General features: G+C 32.7%; 1 long non-coding RNA gene across 1 annotated transcript; it reads right to left on the minus strand.

The window, feature by feature from the left end:
• Positions 1–1,103: 1,103 nt before the first annotated feature.
• Positions 1,104–5,697, minus strand: LOC117319301. Its single transcript, XR_004530677.1, has 2 exons — positions 2,180–5,697; positions 1,104–1,406 (listed from the first exon to the last, which is right to left on the minus strand). It is a non-coding gene; the product is annotated as an uncharacterized LOC117319301 (long non-coding RNA).
• Positions 5,698–7,764: the final 2,067 nt, after the last annotated feature.

Raw genomic sequence — 7,764 nt, forward strand, 5'->3', positions numbered from 1 at the left:
TATTTGTGTTCTGAACATGTCGATAGCTGCATTTATTTCTGTGAAAAAATAATAAATAAATAATTCATTGATGTTTCTGCTCTACTATTAAGTGGGTTTCCCGAAAAATGCATTGCTGGTTATGATATTCATTTTCCATACGTCTAAAAATCAATAGATCGCAATGCTTTAAAAAAAATTGTATCCTTTAAATAAGTTTAATATTCAAAAAAATGATATTGCTTCCAGCATTGTTATGTACATGAGGATGGATGTGAATGTGTGAAATCGATGTCTTAGTGTCTGTTTTATTCAAAGGTATGTGTGCAAATGTAAATACATGTATCTAGATGTCATAACATTGAATATGTCATATATTGCAAACATGTCAGTGTTAATAGAAATAAAATCTAGTTCAAATTAATGATCAGTACTTCATCGACAATTAAATATTAGTTACATAGAGGTTACACAACGAGTGGTTGTTGGACATGGAATTTATTTCACACGAGTGCGTTATTTTTTCAAAGTTACAAAAGACACGAGCTTTAGCGAGTGTTTTTTGCAACTTTTAAAAAATAACTTACGAGTGTGAAATAAATTCCATATCAAACAATTTCGAGTCGTGTGACCTGTTTCTACCACAATAATATCGGTTCGAATCAAAGGGAAACGTGGCCAAGTATAATTTTGCGTATGCAAATAAAGTGTACCGGTGACCTCCGGGACCCGATGATGTGACGTCATTAGATTATTGATGACGTCAATAACAATTGCAGCTTGGGTCAAAGTTCACCGTGTTAGCCAATCAAAATGCGAACAGAGTTTATACCACGTGTGGTTTAAACATATTGTTAATCAACAGCTGTAATGATTAACTGATGGTCTGAGAGTTGAATAGCACATGGAATTGTGGTAGAAATGAGTATGCACCAACGAAAATGTATTCCCCCTAAAAATACAGCCTACTGTGTACATTTGTATGGTTCTCACTGATAACAGAATCATTTATTCTAGCGTAGAGGTATATGCTTCACATATATTTGTACTCTATTCAGTTGAAATTAGATCAGAATATACCATAGACTACAACAACTCAATACAAGTAAAGCAAACAATACATATTGAAATATGTTCAGTGATTATTAGTTTTATTGATTATTTAACAAATAAAAATCATATAAACAATGTAATTTCGATGAATTCCAAAATGTTCATTAGATACAAATGAATATGGAACGAACAAAAGAAAAACTCAATATCCAATTAATCAAAGTCGTATTTATCTCTTATACGTATGTATTCTGTCGTCATGATGTATCCATATCAACTAAAACATGTGGCATTTAACGTCGCTTCGAAACGTATTGGCTCTTTTTCCTGTCAGTAGTGCCTTTCAGTCTCGACCATTATTGCTTGAACACACCCTAAAAAGAAAATGAAATCATTATTACACATTATGACAGATTATATCATTTCAGACTAGACCATTATTGACCGAAGAATTGCTAAAAAATAAATGAAATGAAATCATCCTTACTGACACATTATATCATTCGTTTGCTAGAAATACGACATAAATAATATACACGTATATATGTCTATTTGATCTAAATTTTCAATATAAAACCTTACAAGACCAAAAAGAAAATTGTCCTATCATTGTTCTCACATAACTCACATTGGTGAAGTATTATGAATAACATTTTTTAGTGACGCAGGATTTGATTTTGCAATGTGATTACACTGTTACATGTTGCATATCGTCTTTTAATCGATTTATAAAAAATATAACCGATATATGAACATTGAGTTGTCTTATTGGAAGTATGTCTCCTGTTATTCTCACAGGATTGTAGACAACAAATCATAACGCTCTAACGCGTGTTACTCAATTTATCTTCAATGCTGTGAAAAGTATGGAACACAAAGTTTCCTTAGAATGTAACATAATGTTTTAATATCTTGGTCATGTCCCCAACAAATAATACCTTTGGGTGGTATATGTTATGGACACATGCTTTTATAAAGAAACTCCTCTAGGGCTGACGGTAGCGACCAATTAAGAATATGTTTTTCGATGATTTTTTATTCTATTTCTTTTGAATGAAGTGTGTTATTTAAATAGTGTCCGGCCAAGATAAAGTAGTCCATTTACCTCATTATTTCTTACAATATAAAGGATGGTAAAACTACTTACACCACATTTTGGACACTGCCACTGAAAAAAAACATAGATATAACGTCACATGCATTGAAAATTTCAAAACATTTTAAAGTGATTTATAGATCAACCAGAACTCACCGATGTCATCAAATTATGATAATATGATCTGAGAAGAGAGATGTCTCTCTTAATTAATAACCAAACAATTCGATTTGTTTAAGAGGCGTGGAGAAAGTGTTAATCGGCAAGTAAATGAAATAGTTGTAGCGTCGCCACAAGATTGTAGAAAAATAAGCACTGATTGAGTACTGCATCACATTATAATACATATGATTTGATATGCGTTTTTATACATCTTTCCTTCTGCGTACTTCAGTACACATTATATAAATCTAGTCATTATGAGCGGGAGCGATGTATATTCTGTAATGTCATCCGGCTAAAACAAGTAAACTAGAGTATAGAGTAACAGAAGTCTAGACTCAGATATCGCTTTATTCAATGTGACACAGTATATTAAGAACACAGAAACAATGTAACGGTTTATAATATAAGCATATTTAGAAAAAAAACGTTATAATACAAACGTAGTGGCAGCTAATGGAAGGACACTGCAAGACCATAGCAAAGATATGGTCATTATCGAATGAAGTGCCAGGACTATAATTAAAAATGTGCTGCAGGGTTTTACAATATGTACATGTATAATTGTGTTTAAAAGCCTATAGCTAATAAAGTTTTATGTTTAGAATAAATTAGACTCAGATATCGCTTTATTGCAGTATATTTCTAGCGGTATAGCAGAGGGAAAGCTAGTGTTATAATTAATGGAATATTAGACATATAGACATATTGATAATAAATACCTATGACTAGCTAATGAAGTTAATTAGACATAAACATGTTGATGATAAAGACGTATGTCTGTAACTAATGTAGTTAATGAGACATATACATGTTGATAATAAAGACCTATGGCGGTAGCTAAGGTAGTTAATGGGACATATACATGTTGATAATAAAGACCTATGACTGTAGCTAATGTAGTTAATGGAACATATAGATGTTGAAAATAAAGACTTATGACTGTAGCTAATCTAGTTTGTGGGACATACACATGTTGATAATAATGACATGACTGTAGCTAATGTAGTTTATGGGACATACACATGTTGATAATAAAGACTTATGACTGTAGCTAATGTAGTTTATGGGACATACACATGTTGATAATAATGACATGACTGTAGCTAATGTAGTTAATGGGACATATACATGTTGGAAACTATTGGGATTACCGAATCCAAGACTAAGGAAAATAGCAACTGGTACGTATTACCCAAGATAAATAATACATACATAGTTTGAAGAAAACGTCATTGTTCATAGAAGTCAATTACTTTAATAAGAGAATATATACAAACCGTATTCATGTAGATACATTATTTTTTTATTTGGGTTTTCTTATTAAAATTCATATTTCACGGGGAAAAAATCGCTGTTCAAGTCTTACCTCTCTTGGCAGTCTAAAAGTGTACCTTGGATGTTATGGTTATTAATCGTTAGATACATTTGGAATATAAAGAACTGCGAAGATAATATGTGAAAATATTGTATCGTTTTCGGGATATGCGTGATTTCGTGGAATTAACACATGTGCGCCACTGGCATTCGTCATAGACAGTAATTAATCATGCATTTACGTCACAGGTATTTAATATCTTCCTCCATGTGAGGACGGCATATCATGAGATGAAGTATCGCCGTGTAATACGGAGAAAAATCACTGTACTGTGTTGTCAAAATAAATACTAGTATATGATTTGAGTATAAATATATGTGTGACTCGGCTATAGGAAAGGACATTCCTTAGATATATATACATGTGTGTGGCATTTAAAATATTCGTCAGGAGTTTCTTCCCTTACCATGCACTCTAGCAAGGAAACCAAAGACAGACGGTTGGGCTTAGATAGCACGAGCGAGGGAAGCGGTCGTGAAAACCATAAGGAGAAGAGATGGCGAAGACTTGTTCAAAGTGAGAATGCTATTTTGAGAAGTGTATGGCGGTACGTGTGCGCGATCGCGAGACGCGGCAGGAGGATACGTGATGATGAACTGGGCATGAGTGCCACACACGTACGCTGCCTTTGTGAACTTTTGTTGTTGATACTGTATTAGTATTATGTCACCTACTATGTCAATTGTTGTTTCACATGTTTTGTTTACATCAATTTGTTTAATCCTACCAAAGCCTCTGTTGTCCCGGACTCGGTGAAAACAAAGCTACCACAAAAAAGATCCCGTAAAAAGATATGTTTAATTCTTCACATTTATAAGTGTCTGGCAAGTGTGTGATTTGGCATTTTCACTATAGGTCATACCGAAGAAATTGTTTTTTGGATTACATTTTATACAAACTACATAAAGGAGTAGAGCCACGAAAGGGGGTAAATGGCCCTGTTGTGGAGCCCAATTTAAAAGTATATATGTTTTAAATATACAACCATAAAACATTAATTGGAGTGTTTATCTTTTATTATGGATATAAATTTGCTGGAAATTATCGATAAAATCTGCCACAATAGACCACTAAACTCACGAAAATGCACCAAAATGGTGAAATTTGGATATTTCCAGGCGGGGAAATTCGATATTTCATAGTGTCCACATGTCTCGACCAGTCTATACTTTTCAGAACAAAAAAAATATTGCCGAATAATGACCATAAACTTATTTTGGTCGAAGCCTGTGGCCACTTCGAAATATACAGTTTTTGCATAAAAATACATCGTCATATTTTCAGGGGTGACGTGATGCACCACAACATAATTTGTATATCTTTATTTGAATTGACCTATTAAATAGTAACTGTAAAATATTGTGACTCCAAAACTGTTTTCTTACTTATAAATAATATTTCTGCATATACAGCTAAAAGTAAATATGCCGGGGATTGACAGGTTGGAGTGATAACATTACCTTATCCAAATCTTACTAGGTGTTGGACCTTACGCTTATAATCATTATAAAACAGCATGGAAAGGTAAACATGTATCAACCAAATGTTGAGTTATCCTCTAAATTATTACATTTTCTTTTTCGTTATCATGTCCTATTTTTAAATAGTCTGCACGGAAAATATAATATTACAGTGTAAGATATTGGCGACAACACTGAAACGAAGGAGTTTGTTACATCAGTCGCATTGATATATAGTCGTTTCCCATATATGCTGCCAACAGATGTGATCCCTTATCCTCAAAGCTTAGGTAGACCAGCGTAACCGAGCCATTATATGTAGTTCATGTTTATAATTTAACTTAAATATTTAATGCTATGGATTCAGAGGATGTATTTGTTGAGCTCGAACAATTTTAATGTCATATATAATATCAGCATCAAATGTGGCTTTATTATCCAAGTAACAATGTTTAGATTCCCGCTTAGTAAAGTAACATTCTATGGACTATCCTAGATATATACAATATCGACAGGCATTAGTGAATCATCAATTAGATATTTAAAATGTTTAACATTGAAACCGTTATCTTTCGATTTTATGATGACACTTACTGCGATGTCTATTGTTTTTGTTGTCATTTAAATCACCACATGAAAATGTGTATTTGATTTTGCATGATGTAATGAATTAAAACAGAATAGAATGAACATATTCGTTATCAATATAAATATTCAAAATTCAATTATGGGATAGAATATGATATTCCTATTTGGAACAAAATCCCGGATAAGTACAAAAGTTATATCAAGTATAAATATTACAAAGACCACGGATATTGCATATTATGGTTAGTAATGAATACAGAATTAACCTCAACTACATTGAGTGTTTGTTGCAAATAATCATCTCCTACATAAGTTCGCATGAGGCGATGACCGACGTTGTCCATTAATACATCGATACATAAAACCAACGAGGTAGTGATTAATATATGATTTAGAAAATATAATAAAGTTTGTACCAGCAAGTTATTTCACGTGTCTTTTTTTCTATGTGCATGTATTTGCTATTTGTTTTATTTTGTTTTCGAAAATTGTATATTAACTTGCCTTTCCTCAACCATTTAGTGTGCGGGCGTGCATAAACACAACAACACGAGTGGTAAGACCTTACACAGTACGGTGGCGCTAAACGAATTTCGGCATTGAGTATCAATATGTACCTAATCAATAATTAAATTCAATCTATAAAATAATAGGTGGTCGTTTATTCTAAACCTTTCAGGCTTTCCTATAAAGACGTCGTGTCTTTCAGGTTGTGTTTCAAAAACATAGTGTTCTTTGTATTTATCATAAACAATCATTGCAATAAGAAACAAAAGTTTCTTATAAAATTGATGTTTCGAGTTAAATACGGACATTGATATTAGTTTATGGTACATATTGACGAGTAAGTTTAACGTATCACAAGATTGTAAACCAATCGTTATTTATTTTTTTCTTTATTTTACACCTTCATCAAGTGTTATCTTCATATAAATGTCTTTAAAACTGCAGAAAATGAAGTAATGATAAGCTGAGCATAAGCATTTGTAATGAACCTTATATGGTTTTAAACATTTTCCTAATCACTATCGGACTCTTTTATATGTGTGTCCATAGGATAGGGATATTCAACCGGAGAGTCACAAATGTGTTGAAATCCGAGGCTTGCGGAGAGTTTCGCCACATATTTGATCCCGAGGTGAAATATCTCTGTATAACATTTAATCTTATCACAACCAAATTTCACACAAATGTATCTTAACCATTATTTTTTCGCTGTTTAAAGTTTATATAATTCAGGTTTTTACCAGAATCATACTTATGATATTTTGAAAAATCATACCCATTGTTGGCAGGGTGTAACACTTGAGGATCTACGATGCAACGGAAGTAGATTTGATTTGTCGGCAGTTGTAGCTTGTATTGTTTAAAGACCTGTTTACCAATCAGGTTGCCTTCCCGCATAGTGCTCTAAAATATACAGACTACTTCCGTTCCATTATCGATGCACCGTCGGCTATCGCAATCGCTTTTGATCAATCACTGCATTTTTCTCATCTTTTAACCATTGCCACATGACAAAAGAATAGCATGCGTTGCTATTTAATAATTCTAACCAAATGATAGTATTGAAGTTGATGTACATTTTATATTTTAGTCAGATTGAACTTAAATTTAAAGTGAATCGAAGTTCACCCCCAGTTCAGGTTTTTAGAGGTTTACAACTTGTTGATATAGGAGGAGTAGGGCTAGTATTTTTGTTCTTCTATTTATACTAACCAGATGTAGATGCCTGTGAGTTGATCAGGAAGCATTAGTTTGGGAAGCTAAGTATTAATATAGCTACATGTTACAGACCACCAATACCCAATCCAGCCAAGAGTATTACAATGACGCCGGTTGAGAGAATGCAGAGATAGGCTGTTCTTAACGGGTTACATTTAGTATTTGGTGAAGTATCATTACCTACACTCCTCTAGTAAACAAACCCGGATATTTGATTACTACCAACTAAAGTTTCCATTAATCAAATGGAAATACTAAAATCATTGTTATTTAATTATTTATTTCATATTTAATTATTTAACAGACGTATATAGCATATATAT

The sequence above is a fragment of the Pecten maximus genome, unplaced genomic scaffold (assembly GCF_902652985.1).
Source record: "Pecten maximus unplaced genomic scaffold, xPecMax1.1, whole genome shotgun sequence".
NCBI lineage: Eukaryota > Metazoa > Mollusca > Bivalvia > Pectinida > Pectinidae > Pecten > Pecten maximus.